A 27761-nucleotide genomic window follows, 5' to 3' on the forward strand; every position below is an offset into this window, starting at 1 on the left:
CACTGACCATGCTCCCCCTGAGCATATGATGAATCTTCTAGAAGATATACAAAGAAATACATGATGCTATGACTCAACCAAATATGGATTTTCCTATCATCAAGGACTCATGCTGACATCAATCACCCAACATAGTGGGGTTACATATTTGACTCAATATTACATCAAGTTCCCAAAAAAGGGATTACATACATAATTGACTTGACTGAATATTAAAATTTTACATCATGGTTCTTTATATGACCTTTACATCAAGAAACAAATATGAAATTTAAAACAAAAACCAAATACCTCAATAGAGAGGTAGAAATACCATGATAGTCATCAGCAAGAATCATTCAGCATATAATAATATGTACTATGATCATCTGATAACGACAATATGATCATCATTATGCAACAAGGAATGCTCAAGAAGTCATTATGCCAACAATGAACTATTAGAAATATACAAAATGCTCCCCCTAAAGTTGTGCCATCTGTTCAAGATCAGGACTGACCATATTAATAGTAAAGTCATCAAAGAAACTTCGTCAATCAATAATACCATCAAAGAAACAATGTTATATAGCAACCATCATAAGCCAATATTACTTCTAAGTTTCATTTGAGCAAGAAAAAATTGTAACTAGTCAACATCATAAGCATAGGACCATAAAAACACTAAATGCAATATACCAAAACCTCTCCTTGAGTCTGTCCCATAGTTTCTTCTTCATAGAGAAACATATGCTACTGTGCAGAACCAAAATTCACATATATACACGACTTCCCTTCATGTGATCTACATATAGAAAGTAAACCATATTAATTTCAGTCTCAGATACCCCTGAACATGAAAGATATGTTAGAAAAATTAACAAAGTGAAGTGAGAGAGATCTCTCCTATTTTATGTCTGAGATATTCAAAGGAATCATGTGGAAGTGGCTTTGTAAATATATCTGAAACTTATTCCTTTGAGGGAACATATTCCAGTTTGACGTTTTATTCAAACACTTGTTCTCTTAGAAGGTGATATTTGATTGGTTTTTGAGTGCATGATGGGATTTTTAGAAATACTTATGGCACTAGTGTTGACTTATGGGGGCCTGACCCAGGTTCAGCATTAGTTAGCCAAAAAATCCCTACACTACTGGCCCTTTCAGCATCAGCCCGCAGAGCGCGGACTAAAGTCTCACTCGAAGCAGTATGGGGGCATTATGGAACCAAGTTTCTGCACCTTGAGATGGATGTGATGTCGGTTTATATCAACTATACCTGACTTCACACAGGTTACTTATCCCTATGTTCTACCCTTCAGTACCTTCACGAAATGTTACAATCGGCTTTCATGCAGCCCTAACCAGGGGCTGATATGCTTTCGCACTGCTAGGGTAGTGAACTATAATATTTCCCAAACTACGCTAAGTATCTTACTTATCTTATTAACAGATCTTAGTTAGCTTCGCGTAAACAGTTTTTCTTACTTGCATTCACTTAACCAATATAGTCATACACATTCGCGCATCATATTAGAAGTGAAATTCATACCCAATATAACAAATGCATAAACAGGAAATAAAGACACAGAAATTATAGAGTACTTCTCTTTATTAATAATTCCAGATGATTATAGACTCGACTCCCCCTACGCACTCAGCTACAGGGGTCCTGGCACTCAGTTGCAGAGCTTCTACCTACGCTATGACCCAAAACCTAGACTTCTACTCAGAGCTATCTCTCATACATCATTCCATCATTGATGCTTCATGCCGTCTCCTCCTATCTACTTAGAGCTTCACTCTATTTATACAATCCCATGGTCCGTGGACCATGGGTAGATCTTTTACAACCGACATTACATTATCAAAATAAGGGCGGACAACCCTATGACTCTTTAACATCTATACGCTTCGTGACCATAAAATGCGGAGTCTTTACATTGGGATTACAAAAATTGGACCAAAACATAGGCTTTAAACCCCAAAACTACCCTTGGGGGATCCCGTGTGCAACAGGATCCCAACACAAACATCATGACTTACCCTCGAGTCATTCTACAGGTGTGGATATCTTAGCAAAAAGACTGCCCAGCTCTACTTGGATCACAGCAACATCAGCAGCGCACTAACCGGCCACCTGTTGGACTTTTTCCATGCGCTGTTCGGTGACTGTTGCTGAACTGTTGCTCTAAATATTCTGTTGAGCTGCCTGTAGTTTCACAAGCTTCCCTTCAATGGAGGTTGTGATCGTGTAAGACTACTTATTTGTGTTGAGTGGCATCTTCATGTTCCTTGAGTGCCTTTGCCCCCTATATCCTTGCAAGCTTCTATGTAAGGGAAACCATCTATGCAGTCCCTTTTACTTTTTCATACCTCTGTTGTAGCTTGCGCGCCTCTCTCTCTAGGTGCTCTACATTTGGGTCCTCCTGTATGGTAGTTAGGACCTCGAATGACTGTTCGAAAAGCTGCATGCAGTCTACCACTGCACTATCAACTACCATTGTTGTTGTTGTAACTGCATTGCTACGTTGTTCCCTGATCTCCAGTGGAGTTGAAGGTTGAGCTTTCAACTACAGTTTTGTGATTTGCAGGTTCAACTCCAGTTAAACCCTATCCATCTCTGCTCGAGCGTCGCGCACCCCTGTGGCCAACTTTTGGACGCGTTCCTCCATGGGTTCTTTGGCCTAGATGTCCAACTCCAGGACCATCCAACAGGCTTCCTCTACAACCTGCATTATCTGCATGTTTTGTTCCACTACCTCATTGTGTTGCTCGCTCATCACCTGTAGAGCGCGACTCTCCCTGGCCCAAAGCTTTGCGGCGACTCCATCCTGTAAGAAGTAGAGCATCTCCCGAGGGAGCACAGCCATGTTCATCCCTACCCCTTTCAAACTGCTCACCATGGGTTTATCGGCTTCCTTCTCTGTAGTAAGTGCCCCATCTGGTAGCACTATCGTGTTTGTCATCCTTTTGTGCAACATCTCCTCGGCAACCGAAGTGCCGATCGCGAGGGTGGTGGACATTGTTTCAGCCTAGGGTGTGAAAACCTACAACTCCTGCAACTCTGTTCGAAGAGCCCCTAATACCAGTTGTTACTATTCTTCAATTTGTTGGAGGGCCTCCATGGTGACATCCATCACCATTTCACCATTGTCATGCAAATCCCCCTCACTGGGGGTGATTGGGTCAAAAGACGTCTTTGATGCCTTTATCTTCTTTCGTGGCAGTGCCTGCTCTCATGGTCGCAGATGCTTGAGTTGGGTGGACATCATCTGTGGGTCCGTGCCGCCTTGTTCGGTCTCTGTTTCTGGCTCAGTGCCAAGTGAAGGTGACTTCTATCCTTCACACTCTTCTTCTCTTTTTTTCTTTTGTTCCACCAACTTTGTAACATTGCTCGTTGCCTGAGCCTTAGCCTCTGCTTCCTCTTTTCTACACTTTTCTACCAGATGTGTCACTCGAAGCTTTGTCTCTTCCTTCTTGCACTACGTCACGAACTTGTTTGTTTCCACCTCGGAGCCAGCTAGAGAGCGCCACTCTGACCGCCAAGACTCAAGGACTGCGAAGATCACATCATCTGTTGCTAGGTATGGTAGGTTATGCCATGTCTTTATAGGGTCCTTCCGTGCCCTGATAAAAACATGGTGAAAATCTTCTTTGAACACTACAAAGCTCTACAAACTGGCATAGACTATGGGCAACAACTACGGCTTGCGATTGATACCCATCCAGATATTCATCTCCATTAGCATCCAAAATATCTTACTTTCTCTAATACGCTGCATGTTCCTAGTCACCCATAGCGAAGCATACTACCGTGCCTCTGGAAGGTCCGGCATGACCGAAGGGAATTGACTGTCTTCGGGCAGCTCCCTTGCCACCAGTACGATCAATAACAAGAGCCATGTGTAATGAAATGTTTTTCCCTACTCTTGTGCCTCGTGACAATTTGCGAGGAACTCGGTGCATAGATAGTTTACCCAGTTGAACTGGAATCCTTCCGTACATTGGGCTGCTAGTGCAACTATGGGCGTGGGCACCTCATCTACGTGGCACTTTCCACATCACCTTCCCTGCTAGGATTTGTGTTATGACCTTGACTGTAGGGTTATTAATGTTGGAGATGGCATAGCCTCGATTTTTCTTCTCCAACTTGAACCATTTCTTCATTGCTTCCACGAGGGCCAACTCACCACCTTTTCCTTCGGAAATATTAGCTGGATCCTCCCCTGAGTAAGGTAGCCATGTAATCCTGTGAATTAGATGGTTTGTGATGGGAATGGTCTCTTCCAGCCACAAACACCGATCATGCACTAGGCAAAGCAATTGCCTGATGGCGAAGATGGTCACTGGGGCACGGTGGTATTGCAGCACCTAGAGTAGGTTTAACAACCCTTCTTTCTCTACACCTCTGAGCCATGTGCACGACTCCAATTGGATTGTTCATGAAGTCGCGAAATGTAGGAACTTCTCGTGGTCTGTGAGGTCCCAATATTCAAACTTCAACAAAGGAACCCGCCCCAAGTGTGATCCCTCAAAAACAATATCATCTGGGAGCAGTGGAGTTTGGAGGGAGCTCTTGCTCTCATCTATGTCCTTCGGCACCTTGGTTTTAGCCTTGCACGGAGGAACATATTCAGGTAATCGGGTAATAGGGTCAGCACCCTAGGTTTCAACATCCATCTCTACATCCTCCTCCTCATCAGCCTCTAGATTAATGGCCTTCCCCTTTTCTTGCAAGGTGAACTTGGTCCTCAGTGGATTTATGGGCAAGACGCGCACTAGGATCATGGCCTGCTTATCCTTCTTAGTTCGTGATGTTCTGGGTGATTTAGGGACCTCAACTATTATTTCGGTGCTCTTTGGGGCTTCCACTTCCACAATTTCTTGTCCGGCTTCCTCAAGTGTCGACATCATTCTAGTCAGAAGGTCCTGCGTCTCCTTCGGCAATGTTTCAAACATTGAACTTGCTATCAAAGCCTCAAAATTCAAAAGGTCCATACACACTTAATAGAGCAACAATTCAATTCTCAAATTGCCAAGTGATTTTCGTTGGACATCCACTTGTAATTTATAGGACCTTTTGAATTTGAATTCTGCCATTCCCCCCACATTCAGTCCATTAATGCTAGATTGGCGGCAAATTTTCAAGAATCTAGCCCATAAAGCTCGCCTTAAATGCCTGCCGCCCGCTCCATTTGGCCTCAAACCAACCATCAAATCATGAATAGTGACTTTAATAGTCACTTTCCGGTAGACCTAAGCATGAGTGGAGTTGTTTTTGCATTGTCGCAGACTCTGAGACACTTCACTACTTTGCGCAGTCCTAAAATCTTTCACCTCCCGGGCAGTGTAGTTTATAGTCCCGCACCTCTTTTTAGCAACCTGGAGTGCTAAGACTATGCTTCGGCCGACTAGTCAGATGGCCGGGCCACCTGTGTATGGCTTCAAATGACTGCCATTCACTTTTCCTGGGAAGGGATCTCCATTTAACTTAACTAGCTGGACCGTGCCACCATCGGTAATCTCCTTAATAACATATGGCCCCAGCCAATGCATTCTAAGTTTCCCTAGAAATTTATCAAACTTACTATCATACAACAACACCAATTCATTCACCTTAAAGGTGCACAACTTAATATGTCGATCGTGCCATGCCTTTTCGCGCTGCTTTTGCACCTGCTGGTGAAATCCAGCCAGAAATCTCTCTTCTTTGAGCTCATCCAACTGAGCGAGCCTCTCTTCCAAGGCTCTGTGATCCATCATACCTATGAGTGCTGCTATGTGTAGACTAGGCACAATGTATTCCATAGGCATCACAGCTTCAACCCCGTATACTAGCCTAAAGGGTGTGTATCCTGTTAGCTTCTTGCACGTTGTCCGATAAGACCGTAATACTGCAAGTATGTGTAGGTCCCAATCACTTCGCTGAGCATTGCATACCTTGGTCAGCATGGTCTCTAGTACTTTACTAAACACCTCCACTATCCCATTAGCCTATGGGTGATAAGATGTGCTCTTTTGATGTTACACCTGAAATTCCTCCATTATTGCGTTGATCGTCTCATTCAGGAAGTGCGTACACTGATCACTCATCAAGATCTTTGGGCATCCAAATCACATCAATACATGTTCAAATAGAAACTTCATGGCGGTCACGCCTATGAAATCCTTCAACGAGTGCACTTCTGCCCAACGAGTCAAATACTACATCGCAGTGATAATGTACCTCGCACCTGTCCTTCCTTGTGGCTAAATAGGTCCTACAAAATATATTGCCCATTTTTGGAAAAGTTGCAATGTCATTTGTGGATTCAAAGGAATTTCATCCCTACACAATGGCCTGCCTATTCTTTGACATACGTCGCACGCCTTGCAATATGCTTTTTAATCTTGATGAATAGTTGGCCACCACAACCCTGTGTGTAAAATCTTCTGCGCAATTTCTCTCCTTGCATAATGTCCTCCCGCAGTGCCCCAATGAGTTTCTGCAAGGATGCTGCTTCGTTCAAACTCAGGTACATACCTTCGCAGTATTTCACCAATCCCCATCTTGTATAGATGCCTAGCAATGACAGAGAAATCTTCTGTGCGCAACACTAATTCCTTCTTTTACTGATAGAGTATCCTTCCGGTGAAGTTCCAATTGTTAGCAAGTGTATTATATCCTCAAAATTTCCATCCGCAATGCACACAGCAAAAAGCTGTGCATCAGGTAATCCTTCCTCCAAATTAGAGGGCTCTTCCCCTATCTCAATGTGCGACAGGTGGTCTATTCAATCATCCAGGCTTCACAACAACTTCAAAATCATATTCCTGGAACAATAAGAGCCATTTGCAGATGTCCCCCCCAACACAGGCTTATTGACGAGGTACCTCAGCATGGAGTGGTTCATATACATCTTAAAGTGACCTCCTAGCAAGTAGTCTCAGTACTTTTGGAGCGCATACACCATAGCTAGCGCTTCATGCTCAGTAGCGGAATGGTTCTTATCCGCTTTGGACAACTGCATGCGCGGATCATTCTGCCCATCATACTTGCCTTTCAGTCATATCTTAGGCTTCCCAAATCATGTTCGCATCATTTTCCTACATTCGCGCCAATCATCAAAACTTCCTTTTTGTGTACCCCACCATCTTACTGGCGTAGCGCGCAGTGCCCAATCCAAGGCCTCAAAGCGTTGCTTTTTTTGCACTTCCCTTTCAAAAGCATCCAAAAAGGTATCCACCTCATTCAAGCCATCATAAGTTGGCAGATTTCTTTCTTCTGACGATACATGGGGCAGCGACCTCATCATCATATTGCAATTCATCGTAGTTACTTCATGTAACCGATTCTTCCAGCATTCTATTTCTTCATCGGAGTCTGAAGTGCAGGAAATCTCAAGCTCCCATGTAATCTGCCCATCCGCGGTGGGATTCACCCAGTCTTGGTCTCGCATTATTATCTTAAATATGTAGTCCAAATCATCATTGCTCTCATAGTCGTAGACTAACTCCGTATAGCGTGATCCTTCAGCAAGATCTAGAGGTATTATTACTATAGTGACATCTTCTCAAAGATCATATTTCACTTCTTTAGATTGATTACCCTGTTCATATCAGTAGCCCAATCAATTCCCAAGAGCGCGGGGTAGGGATTGTTGTCATCAACAATCTCTATTACTTCAAAATCTGCTAGCATGCTCTCTCCCTCAATATCCATGGTTATTCCCTATAGCCGCCCCATGGGTATTATTTTCTGCTGATTCGCCATCCTTAGCTGAATTGGAGACCATTGTAGTGCAACTCTCCCCATTTGCTCCCATGTCTATTTCGGTATAACATTCGCATCTTATCCCAAATCAAGAATGACTTGATCCATTTCATATTCTTCGATCTGCGCGGTCAGTCTCATTTCACACCCCGTCCTTGTCTTATGCCTTCCAATATTGCAGACTACGCTTAGTTCACCTGGTGCAGTCCCAACACATTTATTGATGTGTTCCTGTAACCCTTTCACAACCTTTCTGTCACGCAGTAACTTCATACAGGTTTCGAGGAAAGTTGTGAGCATGGAGGGGTCCATCTCTGGCTCTGTTTTATCTTTTCTTCCTGAAGTGGAGACCTCAGCGAAGCTCTTCTTAGCTTCCATGAATGTTTCCCATGCGCGCTCCAAATCAAACTCAGCCTCTTTCATCGGGGCTTTGTGAACCCATGTACTATCTTCCCGCTGTTTCCCCTTGTCATCTCCCATCGTGATTCCACTCCATAGCACTATATTTACGTTCAAATCTTCCTCGTGTGGCTCAGACCTCATCATCTGTAGGTTCTGAGTCAAGGAAGGTGGTAGTGCTCCTTTGTCATGTATCTTGGCTACTAGCATAGGACAATCTTCTGTTTCATGATCAAGCAACATGCAATACTTGCACGATGTGTGCGTTGGATTAGTGCAATCACGGACATAGTGTCTTTGCCCTCCGCAATTGTAGCAAATCAACTATCCACGAACTCTACCAAGTCCTCATCCACCTCAGCCTCATCCACGCCCCTAAAATCTCGTCTATTCCACCCCTCCATTTTGGTGAAGGGGTCGCGTTTGGGCCTGAATCCTGTAGGTGGTCCTTCTATCCATCATCAATTCATAGCTCCTGCAAGTTCGGTCATCATGTCCGACCAATCTGTAAAATTTTCAAAACAACTTTTGTGGAGTTTGCGTGTACTTCTGTAGCAGGTGGCAACTATCTGTGGCATGTTTTCCGACTATTTGAAAGATACCGCACCACAAAGTAAGTGTTTGTCTAGGTCTTGCTTAAGATTCTGACCTTAAAGGCATTGATCCTCCTCCTACAAGGTAATTTTGTAAAGACTGGGGAGTGGTCTTTGTCATGACCCTGACTCTTGCGTTTCACGCACCATACTTCTTCGTGTACCTTTGGCCGAACCATCCTATCCTGCTTCAAGCTTTGCATCTCAAGGCACAGATTCTTCAGTTGGACGTGGATCTGCTAAACTCCTAGGTTAGGATATTTCATCAGGGTCTCATGTAGCCTCATGGTAATCACCAAGGCCTCTACCTAAGTTGTTATCTTCTGTTGCGATAGCACACTCCTTAAATGTGGTAGTAGCGAAGCTACGAACCACTTGTGATGTTGTCCATCTGTCAAATTCATGTTGGCTTAGCGGATCATACATTTCAGCCTCTGATCTAGTTTCCAAGGCATCTCACCTAGTAGCATTGTGATCTCTTTGAATCCCACAATTGATTGCGCTTCAGATTTAGGCCTGCTAAATTCCATATTCAGTGTCGTTTAGATGTCTACTATTCTAACATTCAGGTTATCACTAGAGTACTTAATATACCAGGTTAGTGTGTGATCTTGTAGAGCACTAACGAGTGTTACCTTCTTTATTTTATCATCTATAACACCTTGAGCTTCCCATACAGCCCTCACAACGAACCAGAATTGGTCTAGGTCTGTTTCAGGGAAAACTAGTGTCGATTCGAACTGCTATTCCCACTAAGACGGGTAGCTATCTTAGAAACAAACAATGAAAGCTTTTCAAGATTTCCTTTAAGTGTGATAGATGGAAGAGAAGAAAAGAGGACCAACCTGGATCTTCCACTTTGATCCTAGCTTGATTTCTCCTTTCCTCAATAGAATTTGCCACTCCCCTCCTACTTGTCCCGCTTCAAGAGTACTTGTAGAGTCAAAGTAACAGCAAACTATCAAAGCATCTCTATCTAGAACATCATAAACAATAGGGAATCAGAAACACATTGACCATACAATTGCATTCATAAACAATAAGATTCACAAATAGAAGATCATATCGAGGAAAACTCAAAGAACTTTATTAATAGTAATGTAAGAGAGGATTACAACCCAGCTGTCTGATCCAGCATCATCCTCCCAGTTGTAGAAGCCCTCTTCACTGCATGAACAAGCAAATCACCCAACAATGCAATGTCTCTTCTCACCAACAAACCAACAGCACTTCCTTACAAATTACAAAATTCCAGCCTCAAGATCTCTTAGATGAGGGATCCATTTATAGATGTATAGCAAGGGTGTGAGTCAACTCTGGGTTTTTTATTAGTGTCATTTAACTGATAGTTCTTGGTTCCACTTAGGATTTCAGATCTCTTACTCATCCCTAGGTGAATTCAGAGAGGCAAGGGTCACAGGAGAAGTTTCTGGAAGATTCCATGATCATCCACCTTGCAAATTGTCTCTACCATTTGTCTATTCTCACTCATCACACCCCACAGAAGGCCATTTGAGTATGCATCGTACCTAGCCAGTTAAGTAGTCAACATGCATCGCACCTTACCCATGGAGTAGTTTGTATGGTCCAGTTCTGAGTAGTTTTTCAAGTGGAAATTCTGGGAAATGATGTAATCAACTGACCATGATCCTTTAGGGTATGAAGCAACACTTCTAGGGACTTAAGGAGTCCTTAGTTTATGGACATATTAGTTTGGGGTTGTAGCGCCCAAATATGTCTATAACATATGCCCCCTAAAGCATGAGGTCATAAATCTTTTGATGTCAAGTGAAATGCTTTATCATAAGGATCCGAGGTATTCATACTGGAAGGTGACCTGTATAAGATACAATACAATACATCATCATCATATAATTTTCATGATCTAGCTGAGGCAGGCATTCGCATGCTCAGCTTTATAAATTCATTTTCATTTACATAGGATAGACAATCATTTGTTGTTGCAGAGTGGTGATTCTTCTCATGAAGATTCATCTTCCCTGGCTTAGATGACTATCTGTGCAGCTTCTGTGTATAATTGATGTCTTTATTTTCCTGAATATATCGCAGCCCGGATGGATGAAACTAGATCCGGGGTCTTCAAAACTCGTCCAATCTTCGCCTGATGTACAATTCGATCCATGTGAAAAGATGTTCTGAAGTCGAACATGGAAAGACATTGCCTGATTACCAGCTAATGATGTAAGTTGTTAACAGACACGAGAGGAGTCACCAATAATGTTGATGACCCTCAAGGTACTACAGTACAATTCACGTGGTGTGAATATATGAGCTAAAGTCGAACACCACACAAATTCTTTCGGTTGAAGGTCATTGATGTAAACCTGTCGCCGGAAGTGAGAAACTTGCCATTGAGGCATGCAAGCTTCAAAGTACTGAAAGGGTTGTTTCTAAGTCAACTTCTTGGATAATGAGCTGATGTCGACAAGAAGTGACCTATTGTAGGAGGGCCTTGATGTATCCCACATCTACAACGTGAAACAGAGCAAATGATTTTTGTGGAGGTGAAGATGATCTGATGATATAAGGTTCAGGAATGGTGGCCATGAAAAATGAAGTGTGGATGTAATGCAGTGGATGAGGCATTTGCTGGATGGTGAATTCTCTGAATGACTTCTCTTGAACATATTGGTGACACTGATATGGACTAGTAGCGTTAACCCCATGGATGGCACGGTGGACCAATGGTGACGGTGAACGGAAAAACCCAACCCAACTCAATCACGGTGATGGAGTGAAAATGTCATGTTCAAGAGCGACTTGCTACCAATAGAGTTCTTCAAGTTTTCTTCCCATTTTTCCCCAGTCATTGCTGACCAATACCTCTTTATTTTTGACAAGCTTGAGGAGGATAACATATGCTTGGTCTATAATTTTCCCTTCAAGCAAACCTGTCGCTTTGTGTTTAGCGAGCCTAGCATCAGTAAGACTCGTTCTTGTCTAGGTGGACATGTTTGTCGCTATTGTTTTAACGAGTTCAACGAAAAAGATAACTCAGTCCTTTTCATGTTTAAAGAGTTTGAAAATGGATGAAAGGAGACTCCAATAGTCCTTTTTTGTGGCATAATCCCTTAAGTTTGAAAATGTGTAAAATAATACGAAAGGGATGACTTTTCGATAGTTTTAACGAGTCGACAGAGACAAGCGCTCGATCTTTCTGCTTAATAATCCCTCAAGTCCAAAAAGATTAAAATATATTAGAGGGATGGTGTTCCCCTTACTTTAACGAGCTGGGAAGGCCAATAGCTCGACAATCTTTTTATATTTAACGAGTCTAAAAAGAGTTTAAAAGAGACTCATTTTTTAGGAACGAGTGGCATTTCTGGGTAGCAGCTAGTTCGAGGTAAGTTTGGAACTTCTCAAAACATGGCAGTGTGAAGAGGGTGGCAATCAGAATCACTCATCGCAGATGTTCCTCAAAAGGGTAAACAATCAAGTTGAAGCGTATGGTCAGCCAATTGAAATGGAGGTGATGGAAGGAACACAACCAAAGTTCAAAAAGGGCAGATAACAAAGCGATCACAAAGGATATTTACCAAAGGCCGGTTTATTTTTAATGAGCTTGAACCTTGTGCCAACATGTGCTCAGTGTAGGTTGATTTTTCAACGAGCTTGAACCTTACGGGAACATTGCTCTTTCTCCTTTTATGTAAGCTAGGAATGACCAAAAAATGAAATTGGTCATTTTTTCTTGTATAAAAATGTTTGCATGCCCCCAACATAAAAAAAGTCTTCAGTAACCATATGGAAACTTACTGTGGTTAAGCAAGATGATTTTCTGTCAATACTTAGACAAAATACTTCCTACACTTTGTCCGCCAAATAGACAAAAGTGAAAGGTCACTCAGACCGATCACATAACTTACAAGGAAACTTATCTCTACATATGGGTTTGTCCACAAAATAGATAAGGTGCATGCCCCCTAAGCTTCGTTATATTCACCAGATTACTCGTGGTAATTAGGTGGATAGAATGAAGGCTCCTTTACGAGATCAAGTGAAAGACTCGACTTGGAACTTTTCTTAGCCTTGTTCCATTTTTTAACGAGCTTGACACAAGACAAGGAATTCTGCTTAGATCCTTGGTTTCATTTTTTAATGAGGTTGACACCAGTCAACAAACTATCCTTTGGTGACCATTGATCACAACTCATAAGGGGTCATGAAGGAAAGATCTGGTTCCAATGCCCCCAATACATATTGTACAACATCACTTAATTGAGTCATATCAGTCGGATTTTCAACTATAAAAACCTCGCTGTGATCGACACTATCAAAATGGTTAGAGTCATCCTTAATCTTTGATGATGTAGAAAATATCATATGACAGGTTTCCACTGTGGCCACTTCCGCCATATTACTTGGAGGCAGGAGGGAAAAATTACCCGTTAAGGATGAGTCTTTTAGGAGACCTACTCTGACATGTTGAAGCGATTGAGAACTTCCATGGATCAATGGAATGCTTCCAGTAGCTTGTGAATTGTTGGGGAAAAAGGTTAGTTGGTCAACGATTGTAATTCCACCTTGGAAGGGAAATGCAATATTTCTAAAATATGTCAACACAATGGCAGCCATAGCATAAATCCAGGGCCTTCCCAGTAAGATATTGTAGTCAAGGTTTCCATCAATGACCTCGACTTCAATTTCTACTATCTTTCCCCCCAGTTCAACCTGCAAGTTACTTAATATCCCATATGGTGTGTATGTTCTTCCATCGAATGCTTTTAATGTCGTTGATGATCGTGACAAGGGTGGTGAGCCTAAAGTTTTCCAGCAACTCATTGACATAATACAAGTAGATGCACCCTCATGAATGATTGTTCAATGAACAATTTTATTGAGGGCTTTTACTTGTATAAGGAAAGTGAGTTGGGCCAGTAACTGAGGCTCATATCCTTTATGATTAAAGGCCACCAGATTGGAATCCGCTAGATCAATCCCACCTATCACTGATAACAAAGCCTGCTTTTGGGAGGGGAAATTCTGTAGTACTTCAAGTGTTGACATAGCGGATGGCAATTGGGCCAAATCCTCCACTATATTATAATTCTGTGCTGCTCGGGCACGAGGATTAAATGTCGATTTATGTACTACTCCCTTTGGTGATTTTATAGTTAATTTAGGAATGATGTGTGGAACAACTTCTGTCGAAGTTGTTGTCGAACTACTGGGTTGACATGTAGCCTTTCTATTCGACAACTGTGGATTCCCATAATCTTTATTCCTTGTCAATATCAAAGCATCATTTTGCTATTTCGAGATGGATAGCATAAGCACTTGGGATGGGGAAGCATGATTGATAGCAACCAGGTTTGTTTCTGGGCTCAGAAACGGTTTAGTCAACATCGCTGGGGTATTTGCAGTTTTTTAGAAATTTCATAAGCTCAGCTTTATTTGGACAATCTTTCGTGAAATGCTCGTCGTCACATATGTAACATGGATAACGAGGTTTCTTTTTCCCAGCAGGGTTTACAGAAGATTTTTTAGGAGGTGAATTTTCTTGTTTCTTCTTATTATTTTTCCCTTTCTTCTTGCCCCCCGGTTGCTTTGGATTTTTTCGCTTGTCAGATGACACAGCATTAATCTCCAAGGCAAGAGGTTCTTCATCTGATTTTTGACTAGAAACTGCATGGGATTTTTTAGATGTAGCCTTTGCGGTTTTTGTGCTTGTGGTACCGATCACGCCATCATCGGCATGAAAGTCCTTGTTTGATTTAGGAGGGGGAGGAATAGAAAATTTTTGTCTAGGAGCCTCAGGAATTTTGTCGTAGAGCATGCCAGACTGAGTATATATCAAGTCTAAATATTGTGCATGAGAAATGACTTGCTCTTCAGTGAAAACTCCTCCCTTAGCCACATCCTCTGTAATAGAGGGTAACAATGACTTTATAAACCATTCAGCTAAAAGCTGATCAGGAACGTACGTCTTTACCATTCTTCAACGATGCTGCAACTCATGAATATGATTAGATATGTGAGTGGCTGTCATCTGTTTAAAGTTGGTAAGGATTTCTGTCCCTGTTTCGTAGCTTATCGGTAACTGAAAATGGGTTAAAAAGATAGCGGCAAGGGTGTTAAAGTTATCAAATGAAGCTCTAGGCAATTCTATATACCATTTAGCTGTCAGACCAGTTAAAATTCACTGAAAAAGGCGAAGCCTAATAGAATCATCATTCAGGGTGTTGGATGAACACCACAAATGGAATGTCATCACATGATTCGATGGATCTTCACCTGGATTTCCATTGAATTTAGGAATATCAGAGGGAAGTTTATGAGGAATCGCAAGCCACCAAGGGGCATAAGCAATTGAATCATTCGTTAGCTGATTTAGATCTGGTAATTCTAGAGTTGCTACAAAAGGCAATTGTTGATTCAGGTTAGGCGAAGCATACCTAGGATAAGATGGAGTCGCTTGAGCAGTAGGTCTTTGCATACCAGCATAATGTATTTGATGCTGGTAACTTTGATAAGGTTGATGGGGATAGCCACTATAGTATGCTTGTTGATAACTGTTTTGGAAATGCGGTTGCCCATCACTTACAAAGACCTGTTGCTCAGGTCCTTGGTACGATTGCTGGAATTGCAGTTGTTGATATTGAATCAGCCACGATTGTTGAACCATTTATTGTTGTCTAATACTGGATGATTGACCAAGATGTTGAGTGATAGTACCTGTTTGAGCCTGAGTCACTTCAGATAAGGAGGCACTAACTCGAAGTTGTGATTGAATCGTTCATACGAGAGGCTATTGTATTGCAACCTGAGAGACTTGGGGTTGACATACAACAGGTAGCGCTTGTACTTGCGATACAGTCACAATAGCAGGTGTAGTGGGAATATTCGACACAGGATGGACTGGTTGCATTGAATATACAACCCTTGGTTATTGAGGCAGTATTGGTACCCAACCGTTGGATGTAATTCCAGTTTGACCTGAACTTTGTTGTAAACTCTCATATGGTTATTCTCTAGTAGGGAACAATGAAAAGGCATACTGCCCCCCATGTGGTGGTAATCCAGTACTTAAAGGGTAGATTGGCCTTTGAAGACACATTGGATCAACTTGTTGAGCTTCAACATAAGAAATACCAGATGAGATTCCGGAAGAAGAAATAGGAACAGACCATGTCATTGAAACAGTCCCTGATTGGACTTCGGCTTGTTGTTGATAACTAGCCGGGATAGATGGTATACCAGCAATCATTATAAGAATGATAGCAGGAAGCTCTGCTGTAGCTGTGTCAGTTGACAAAGTCCTAGATGTTGATGGTTTCTCAGACATAGTTAGTCTATCCAAAAGATTTCCTAGCGATCCGACAGGAACTTGTGATGAAAAAGAACTAACTTCTGTACTAGAAGGATGTAAGTGGATCCCAGTTCCAAAATGCACTAGAGTACTGGGTGGAAGATCCTCTACTATCTCTTCTATAGCAATCAATCCTAGGGGAAGAGGTAGACCGTCAGGTCCGTAAAATATTTCTGGAGCCGAAGAAAGTGTAGCCTCTGCAGCAACAGATACTAGAGGGGTGACACCTTCTAAATTCTGGAACTCAACTTCTAGATTTTTAGGTAAGTGAACTTTAGTTTCTTGATCAGTCCTAGGTAGAGCTGCTTCAAGAATAGAGTTGTCTACCATTACACTAGGATCAGTTCTAATGTCCTCTTGTAACTGCGGAACTTCTTCTGTAAAGGCAGATGTACCATAGATAATTGGAGTAACTGTATTCTCTGACGATGTTGAAACACAAGTTTCAAATAAATCAGGTGAATTGGACTCAGTTACATGAGAACGCTTTGCCTGGGATGGTTTCATTTCCGAGGTCAAATATGGTTGACTCGCTAGTCTCTGTGAACGACGAGGTTTTGATTGAATTTCTTCCACGATTGCGGATTACTTGATCAACTAAAAAATTAGAGGGGAAAAATTTTATTCCGATTTAAATGAATTTTAAGACACTTTGACGCAACTTGCTTTTTCAATTTTTAAGAGTCGAGAAAAAGCCAAAGGTGACTCTAGTCGCCTTCAATTTTTAATGAGCCCGAAGTGACAAGTGCTCAGACGGACCTTTTGTTTTAAGGAGTCGAAAAGGAACGAAAGTTACTGCTCTGGAAGTCTAGACAGAGGGTTTACCAAATCGATCATAAAATTGCAAAATACACCTTGGTGATAAATGATAGAGAAATTACCAAGGACTTATGTAGGATAGTCAATCTTCTCGAATGTTGTGTTCAATGCATTACGATCGATAGGGCGGCAAACACGACTTCCTAAGGATAAAGGATATCAGCCTATTGTGGTCTCCTAATATATACTCGATAGTACGTGGAGCACAAGTCCATATTGGCACTTGTCATATCAAACAGGAGGAATCACCCAACCTTTGATGAAAACGATAGTTACCAGGTTTTATGACGCCGAAACACGTCTCTAGCCTAGACTTCTAGATGTGTTGCGTTAGGTTACAAAGCGTTTTTATGTTCATTGAGGTTTATTTTAGAGTTGGTCTTTCTTAGAAGTTTGTCTTTCAAGGTTCACCGCGTGTTGTAGATGTGAAATTCCTAAATATGCAATCTAAAATGATAAACAGTCATTTATGTTCTTTTAGCAATGAAAATCCTAGCTACAAAGGAAAGAAGATAACGATTTTCTTTCAGCAGAGAGCATAGAGCACACACTAAATGCACTTTCCTAAATCAAATTTCGCATGCAGTCAAAATGCAGATGCACATGCATGTATTTGTTTTTCTACTTTCTTAGTGTGTGAATGCCAAAAAGAAAGCTAAGTACAGATCTGAACTATTTTCTTTCAAAGCGACAGTACTAACAATTTTCTTTTCAAAATGAAAGGAAGACTAAGACGACACTTTTCGATTTCGAATTGAAAATTGTTTTCGACACTTCAAATACTAATAATTTCAAATCAAGTACAATGACAAAATTACAATCAACTATCTAGAAGAGGAAGATTTTACAAAACTCTTCTTTTGATTTAAAATGACAATTACGACACTTGCATCAAAAACGACAGTTCGATTAGGCTACTTTCAACAAAGGAAGATTGTAAATGATTGACAAATACACAAAAAACATTTACAATTCTTAACTGATGGAGGCTGAAATAATGTGAAGGAAGATGGTTTCAATAAGAAGGTACTAATCATGAACAACAAAACTACTGAATAAAGCTGAAAACAAGGAGGAGAAACCAAATTTCAGAGAAGAAAAACAATTCATTCAATCATCGCACCTACAACACAGGGAAACAGGGATGCATCTCACTTGCAACACACGGGAGGTGCGATGCATATAGGTTGCATAGTTACAGATAGTGCAATGGGCCAGGAAGCGAAATTGAGCTTGGTTTTTGCTCAAAACTTGTAGCTAAGTTCAGTGATTTAGGCTGAGTAATGATGGACAGTAAACACAAATCATAAGGGTAAGATCTGATGAGGTTCTGAGCTACCACAAGGGCACTTAGGATGCTTTGTAAGTTAGATGTTCAGTTCGTAAACCAACCAGGAGATTGACTAAAACAACGTTTATCTAATTCGCAATTGCATAGCAAAGGCGTTTCGAAGGCTAGTTGGCTAACTTCAAGCTCCGTCTATAGTTTATAAAGCAAACAATAAACAAACAAAACAAACTATTCATTCCCCAACGGAGTCACCATTTTGTTTCAGGGAAAACTAGTGTTGATTCGAACTGCTAGTCCCACTAAGACGGGTAGCTATCTTAGAAACAAACAATGAAAGATTTTCAAGAGTTCCTTTAAGTGTGATAGATGGAAGAGAAGAAAAGAGGACCATCTTGGATCTTCCGCTTTGATCCTAGCTTGATTTCTCCTTTCCTTGATAGAATTTTCCACTCCTCTCCTACTTGTCTCACTTCAAGAGAACCTGTAGAGTCAAAGTAACAACAAACTATCAAAGAATCTCTATCTAAAACATCATAAACAATGTGGAATCAAAAACACATTGACCATACAATTGCATTCATAAACAATAAGATTCACAATTAGAAGATCATATGGAGGAAAACTCAAAGAACTTTATTAATAGTAATGTAAGAGAGGATTACAACCTAGCTGTCTAATCCAGCATCATCCTCCCAGTTGTAGAAGCCCTCTTCACCTCATGAACAAGCAAATCACCCAACAATGCAATGTCTCTTCTCACCAACAATCCAACAACACTTCCTTACAAAATACAAAATTCCAGCCTCAAGATCTCTTAGATGAGGGATCCATTTATAGATGTCTAGCAAGGGTGTGAGTTAGCTTTGGGTTTTTGATTAGTGTCATTTCACTGATAGTTCTTGGTTCCACTTGGAGATTTCAGATCTCGTACTCATCCCTGGGTGAATTCAGAGAGGCAAGTGTCATAGGAGAAGTTTCTGGAAGATTCCATGATCATCCACCTTGCAAACTGTCTCTACCATTTGTCTATTCTCTCTAATCACACCCCACATAAGGCCATTTGAGTATGCATCATACCTGGCCAGTTAGGCAGTCAGTATGCATCGCACCTTGCCCATGGAGCACTTTGTATGGTCCAGTTTTAGCCAGTTCTGAGTAGTTTTTCAAGTGGAACTTTTGGGAAATGATGTAATTAGCTAACCATGATCCTTTAGGGTATGAAGCAACACTTTTAGGGACTTAAGGAGTCCTTAGTTTATGGACATATGAGTTTGGTGTTGCAGCTCCCAAATATGTCTATAACAAGGTGCTCATTTCCCAACCCTTTAAACAAAGGAAACTTCACTGTGTTTGCCATACTGAATTGTGGTGGTGGTGGAGGTGGTGTGGGTGAAGTTGGAGATGATGGTGGTGAAGATGGAGGTGGTGTGGGTGAAGGTGGTATTCGTGGAAATCCCTATCTTATCAATTGAATAGCACTTCATGGAGAGACCTTCACTATCCCTTCTTCATCCCTTCATGGTGGTGAAATCAAGGGGTTACACTCCAGACCCTTATTCCCTCCATTTCTGTAACTTTTTCCACTTTGCGTAGACCCAAACATCAAGGTAACTACATAACTCGCTTTTTGTACAACAACATTTTAATCCAAGTATTCAAATATTTTACGTACTTACCTCGTAGTCCTTTGAAAAAGCGTCGCTCTGCCTCACTATAGCTAACTGAGGTGTCGACCACAAAATCAGTAGAAAATCCTCCTATAATGCGATCGAACGAATGATGGACGGTGCATGCAATCTTATCCTCCAATGCTCCCAACCATCTTACCAGCTTTGGGGTCCACACAATAGGACCGTAAAACTTCCACCTTCCTTGGCTATCTGCTAGCTTTGCGATCCACTCATATAGCTCAGCAAGGAAAGAGGCGAAAAAGGTTTCGTGGATCTCCGTATATAGGTACCTATCTAGCCACTATTCTTTTGACAGTCGCGGGTTTCTATTCTCCTGCTCTACGAACTCGTGAATTATTCTATCGAACCAACCTTCGATTTCTTTCTTAGTTGGATTCCAGTGATATGACATCACACATCTCTTATGCATATTCTGGTCCTGGAAAGAAAACCATTTGTTTGCTTATGGGGGCTTGACCCAGGTTCAGCGTTAGTTAGCCAAACAAATCCCTACACTACTGGCCCTTTCGGCATTAGCCGGCAGAGCGCGGACTGAAGTCTCACATGAAGTAGTATGGGGGGATGCTGGGACCAAGTTTTTGTACCCTTGAGATGGATTTGATGTCAGTTTATTCCAACTATACCTGCCTTCATGCAGGTTACTTATCCCTCTGTTCTGCCCTTCACTACATTTGCGAAATGTTACAATCGGCTTCCCCGCAGCCCTCACCAGGGGCTAATATGCTTTTGCATTGCTATGGCAATGAACTATGATATTTCCCAAAATACGCTAAGTATCTTATTTATCTTATTAACAGATCTTAGATAGCTTCACGTAAATAGTCGTTCTTACTTGCATTCACTTAACCAATATTGTCATACACATTCGCGCATCATATAAGCATTAGAAGTGAAATTCATACCCAATATAACAGATGCATAAACAGGAAATAAAGACGTAGAAATTATAGAATACTTCTCTTTATTGATAGTTCCAGATGATTACAAACTCGACTCGCCTTGCGCACTCAGTTGTGAACTTCAAGGCCTCTGTGCACTCAGCTGCAGAACCTCTACCTATGCTACGACCCAAAACTTAGAATTCTACTTAGAGCTATCTCTCATACATCATTCCATCATTGATGTTTCATGTCATCTTCTTCTATCTACTTAGAGCTTCGCTCTATTTATACAATCCCATGGTTCATGGACCATGGGTAAATATTTTACAACTGATCCTGTGCCCAACAACTAGTATTATCACACATAATAGGTATAGGTTTAGGACAAGTGATTTGAATGCCTTGAAATGTTTTCATCATCCATAGAAGTTGAGTGCAACAAGATGCAACAACAACATATTCTATCTGAGCAGTAGATAAAGCAATGGATCTTTGTTTTTTGCCAACCCATGATACCAAGCGAGGTCCCAAATAAAATGCTCCTCCACTAGTACTCTTTCAATCATTAATATTACCTACCCAATCTAAATCCATGTAAGCATGAAGTGAAAACTCTGTATCTTTGGGATACCATAGACCAAAATATTGTGTTCCCTGTAAATACTTGAATATTATCTTCACTGCATGGAGATGAGTTTCTTTATAATTTTCTTGAAATCGTCCAACAATCCCAACTACATGCATAATATCTAGCCTTGTGCTTGTAAGGTAGAGTATGCTCCCGATCATAGATCCGTATTCTGGTTGGTTTATAGAAGGAGAATCATCACGTGAACTAAGATTACATCATGTTACCATAGGTGTGCATACATGCTTGCATTCTTCCATTCCATATTTCTTCAAAATATCATTGAGGTCTTTATTTTGTGAGAGAAAGATACCAGTCTTTTCGTGCTGAACTTGAAGACCAAGAAAGTATGTTAGTTCACCAAGTAAGGACATTTCAAATTCTTGCTGCATAATTGAAGCAAATCCTTGACTCATATATTCTTCATTTCTTCCAAATATGATGTCATCAACATAAACAAAAACTATCAAAAGTTTATATTTATCCATCTTTATATATAGATTGATATCTGAAGACCCCTTGGTGAAGCCTTGTTGTTGAAGATACCTATCAAGATGATAATACCATGCATGTGGGGCTTGTTTTAGCCCATATAGAGCCTTCTTAAGTTTGCAAACAAGATTTTTATCATTTCCTAGAATGAACCCTTCAGGTTGTTCAATATAAACTTCTTCTTCTAGATCTCCATTTAGAAATGCATATTTAACATCCATTTGATATACTTTAAAGTTATGAAACCTTCAAAATTCAAGGAACATTCTTATGGATTCAAGTCTGGCTATGGGTGTAGATGTTTCTTCAAAGTCTATCCATTCATGTTAAGCATAGCCTTTACATGCGAGTCTTGCTTTATTTCTAATTACCTTTCGATTTTCATTTAGTTTGTTTTTTAATACCCATTTTGTCACAATAAAAATTGTATTATGAGGTCTTCGTACCAGTTCCCATGTATGTTTCTTTTCTATTTGATTAAGTTCTTCATTCATTTCCTTAACCCAACATTCATCTTTGCTTGCTTGATTTACATTTTGAGGTTGAATAGTAGATAGTAAGGCTAGATAACTGGATGTACCAACAAGAGCTCTTCTGGTTTGCACTCCAACTTCCCTTTCACCTAGAATTTGAGATTCCATATGATTTTTCTAATCATAACTTGAAGGAGTCTTTTCTGGTTCTTCTGTACTTTCAATTCATTCTTCTTGTGCTTCATTAATTTCCCCTCCTACATCCTTTTGGCTTGTTGTAGGAAAACGTTTGTCATCTGCTAGTGCTTCCCTTTTGGTAACCTATGGATGCTTCATCAATTACAACATCAATGCATTAAACAGTATTTTGAAGCCTTTTATTATATCATTTGTATCCAAAGAGAATTCCTTCATCAACTGTAAATTGAAACTTTCCAAATATATCATCATTATTCTTTATGTAATATTTGCTTCCAAAAAATCTGAAATGTTTGATAGTTGGAGGCTTACCAAACCATAGTTCATAAGGATTTTTATCATTGTTTACCTGAATGTGAGTTTTGTTGAGTATAATTATGGTTGTATGTGTTTCTTCTCCCCAGAATGTTTGAGGTATTCCAAACTCATCAAGGATGTCAAGTGCCATTTGTTGGATTGTTTTGTTCATTCTTTCTTCCACTCCATTTTGTCGAGGATTTTTAGCTATACAAAACCTCCTCTTGATACCATGTTGTTCACAAAACTCAAAAAACTCATCTGATATAAACTTTCCTACTCAATCAAGTCTAAGGAATTTGGTTTTTAAGTAAAAATAATCTTCTACAAGAGCTTTGAAGACCTTAAATTTATCAAATGCTTCATATTTATGTTTCAATTATCCAATCCAACACATTCTACTAAAATCATCAATGAATTATTGTTCACCTCGAGTAGATTTATTTCTCATATGACCACACAAATAAATATTAATAATTTAATGTGGCTTACTTGAAGTACCTTCTTTGGCATTAAACTAAACTTTGGTTTTCTTACTGAATTAACATGATTTGCATATGTTGTTTTCTGGGAAAGATATTTTAGGAAAGTGACATACTGTTCCCATTTTGCTTGACTTGTGTAATTGAATGAAGCATATATGTCTCAATATTTTGTGCCAAAGCCATATTTCTTGTTATTTTCTCAAGTAATAATGCTCGTGTCTGCCTTCAAAGACATAGACATTACTTGGGGTTCTTGTTCCTTTTATTATGATCTTACCTGTATCTAGATTTCATACCACACAATTATTTGATATAAAAACAACCTCATGTCCTTGACACATTTGAATAACACTAAAAAATTTATGTCTTAATCCATCAAAAAACAAAACATTTCCATCTTTAACCTTATCCTTTAGCAAAACAATTCCTTTTCCTTTAATAGCAGCACGTGAGTTATTTCCAAAGGTTGCCTTCTTTTGTTTCTTTATTTCATTAAAGAACATAAACATATCTTTATCACCTATCATATGCTTTGAGCATCGACTGTCAATTTACTACATATTTTATTGATCTCCTGCATACAAAGATAAACCACAATTTTCAAATTATATGGTTTTGTTTTTCCATACCTTGAATGTTGTTTCCTTTTGTTCATTCTGAAGAGTTCGTCTCATTTTTCTTTTGCATTTAGTTTATCCATTCCCAAAGTTGTTTCACAAGGAATATTCTAATACATATTGGAGAGGTGAGAAAGTATTGTAAGAATATTTCTTTAATCCAATCTCATAATTTTGTTTTGTTTCTTCTCTAGTCATGATAGTTTTATAAGTGACACATTGAGTAGCCTTATGACCAAAATTATGACAAGTGAAGCATTGACAATTGAAATATAAGTTCATGTGATTATAATACATTTTTGTGTAATTTCCCTTTTGATTGTGGTAAGTATGATTTACCAGACAGATCTTTTAACCTTCATTCCTTTCCTGAGAGCTGGAAGTTTGTTGATTATCTCCCTTTACTACATTGAGATAATTTCATGTACTTGTTTTAGAAGATTTTATAGTTTTTGATGATTCTCCATTGTATCCAAGACCTATTTTTATTAGATGAAAGGATTTTACTTTGATGATTTCTTCTTGGGTCTCATATCCTTTAGCACATCTAAGGTTTATACCTTTTTTTTTTCTTAAGTTCCTTTCTTAGACTCATTATTTATTGTTCTAACTTTTCTTTACGCCTCTCCTTTTCTAGAATTTGTTTCTTTAGTGCTTCTTATGATAATTTATCTTATTCTAGATGAATTTTAAGATGAGTTATTTCTTCAATGAGATTATCCTATTCTTCTAGAGCATCCATAAAAATATCACCAGAATCATCAACACACTTATCTTCAAATTCCATAAGTAATCGATATTCTTGATTAGAATTGCCCTCTTCACCATTTGAAAGACCATCACTATCTTCATGTGTGTAAAAACCTTTCCTGTTTTCAAACCTTCCTCTAAAACTTACTTTTGCAGAATTTTTCCCTTTCTCACGATTTTCTTTATAAGGGAATTTAACAACATAATGGCCAACTCATCCACAAGAAAAATATTTGAAAGGAATCTTACCTCTAAATATATCCGTTCCTACTTGGAGTTTATTTACAAAGTTTGCCTCTTCTTCATCTGAGACATAAATTGATTACTTAAGCTCTTCATTTTCTTTTCCTTTAGACGTAGCTTTGAATGATGCTTCTCTGATATATGTAGGACCCCCTTTTCTCATTTCATAATCTATTAAGATCCCATGAAGTTGGTCAATAGTAAGATTCTTTAAATCCACCATTTCTTCAATGGTGGATACTATTGAATAGAATTTTGGGGTTAGATATCTTAGGATTTTCTCAACAAGCATTGATTATTTGATTTCATCACCAATATTTCTCATTGAATTAACTATCTCATCTACCCTAAGAAAGAAACTTTAAATGCTTTCATCATTATGCATTTTGAGGGTTTCATATTGAATTCAAAAGGTTTGAAGCTTGACACTCTTTACCTTAGTGCATCCTTCATAACTCTGGATGATCTTGTCTCATATAGTCTTTGCGGTATTTAGCTTCATGACCTTTACAAATTATGATTCTGTCAATATTTCCAATACAACATTGACAACCTTTTCATTGGTCTCATATTTTTACTTTTCTACTTCATCTGTAGGAATGGGGGATGGATATTGATAACCTCCTTCAACAATTCCCCAAACATAAACTCCAAGTGACCGCAAATAATCTCTTGTTATGACTTTCTATAAAACCACATCTGATCCATTAAACAATGCTAGACGGATAGATGCTACTCCCTCTTGATTTTTCATCTTGATGAATCTTCCTTCAAGTGGTTAAGCATCTTTTGAGGGACTTTCTTTGATACCAATTGTTAGTAAAAATACTAAAACGATTTGGTGGGGGGGGTGGTGGGGTTGAATCAATATTTTAAAATTTTCTTCAACTTTACTTTTCTTTTTCCAATTTCTATATGTTACTGTTATTCAGTGAACCTGCGTACATAGGTGACTGTGATGAAAGAAAAATGTGTATACCTAGTCAACTCACTTTACATATAATTCATCATTTGTTAATATTTAACCAATACATCATTACTTCATTAAAACATGTATTAAGAAGAAACTATCAACAATAGAGAGAACATAGATCATCAATGCATAAGAAACACATCAACACACATGAAAAACATGATTTTTAGGTGGAAACTGAATGTGGGAGAAAACCACCATTGTTGTTGTCTTTCTCATCTTTTAAAAAGAAAAATTATCTTCTTACAATACTGTATTAGTGCAGAATCTATCCAGTATGCAGGCACCTAATTGTAAAAGGGTACAATCATTTTCCAACTTCTACTACAAGGGAGATACAACCCCCTTTTTGAAGACTACTATGTCAATCTCTTTATGGATCAGTTCTTAGAATGTTTCAAACTGGATCCACTTTCAACTATCCTAAATTAGTTACTCAAATATTGAATAAACTAAATCATCAAATCAACCAATGTAACCAATTGAACATTATCAAACTAGATTAGAACAGATTATGACAATCCATAGTCACTCACCAATATACTAATCCATACATTGTTACCCATCAGAGATACCAATTGCTTCCACTATAGCCCCTGATCAAGCATAAATTAGATTGTATGTGCTGCTATTATTTACCATACCTATGTATGTACATGCTTCTCCTGAAGAATACCTGCATATAGATCTAAAAAATACTAATTCCTGAATCTAAATCACTATCACACTGAAACTATCATTATATCACATACTAAACCAATCACATATCGCAAAACCAATTACAAATCATTATACAACAACATCATCACTTAGTATTTTATTCCAAAATCAGTTCAAACCAAACAGTATTTTTAAACACAGATCACTATGAGAGAGACATTATTGAAAAGCAACAAAAAAAATATATGAACTGATCAGCCATCTTTAACATTTCATGTTTCAAAACCCTAGCAGTTGTACGTGACTTTTATAAATAACACCCGCGTATGTATGCACTTTTAATATTTCACACCTGTGTACAAATTTTGAAATTTCTTAGAATATATACGTGACCCCACTGAAGTAGATATGCACATGTATGTGACCTTTCCAAAGAAAAATTGGATAAAGATATGCAATTACTGAATCATTCCTTCATTTCAACCATAAAACATATTTCACAACCCTTACTATCAAATGTTTATATCATTACCATCATATATTTATCATTGTTAGTCATAATCATAAAGGATCAAGAAAGAATATTTATTACTCACTACAATTCTTTGAGATCTATCAAATTTGAACCTCCTTCATGCTCCTTGGTTCCCACTTGTTTTAGATCAAACAATTCATTAATAACCCATAACTTTCACACCTAACACTTTGATCTCCATCTCCTTATATAGCTTAGGCCTTAGCCAATACCTTTGTCCAATTTCGTAGTTATTCCGATGGTATTCTTTGACGAGATCAAATATCCATTTTCGTGCGCACTATGAGCCAATACCTTGGTAAAGACCCCTAGTATTAAGAATAATATGGTGTAGAAACTGTACAATATTGTTCTCGGTATTTGTTCACAGGACTTTCGCATATTTTCCTACACTTTACCTTTAACATTCCTCTATCTACAAACTGATATTCCTTTGTTGAATCTCTTTGTCACATTTGTACTAGCCTGTATACTCATCTTGCTACCATCGTGTTGATAGTTTTATCAAGTAGGTTTCCATCAAGGACAACACATTAGTCATAATCCCAAGAGGTAAAGAGTGAAACCTTGATCTCAACACACTCACAGTCTAAATCTCTCCAAGTCATTGAACAACTCGAGAAATACCACTAGATAATGTGGAGAAAAGTGTATACCATATTTGGGTATTC

This window comes from Pinus tabuliformis, chromosome 1_2 (genome assembly GCF_031772625.1).
Source record: "Pinus tabuliformis cultivar Carrire ecotype Pingquan chromosome 1_2, CPIR1, whole genome shotgun sequence".
NCBI classification, from domain to species: domain Eukaryota; kingdom Viridiplantae; phylum Streptophyta; class Pinopsida; order Pinales; family Pinaceae; genus Pinus; species Pinus tabuliformis.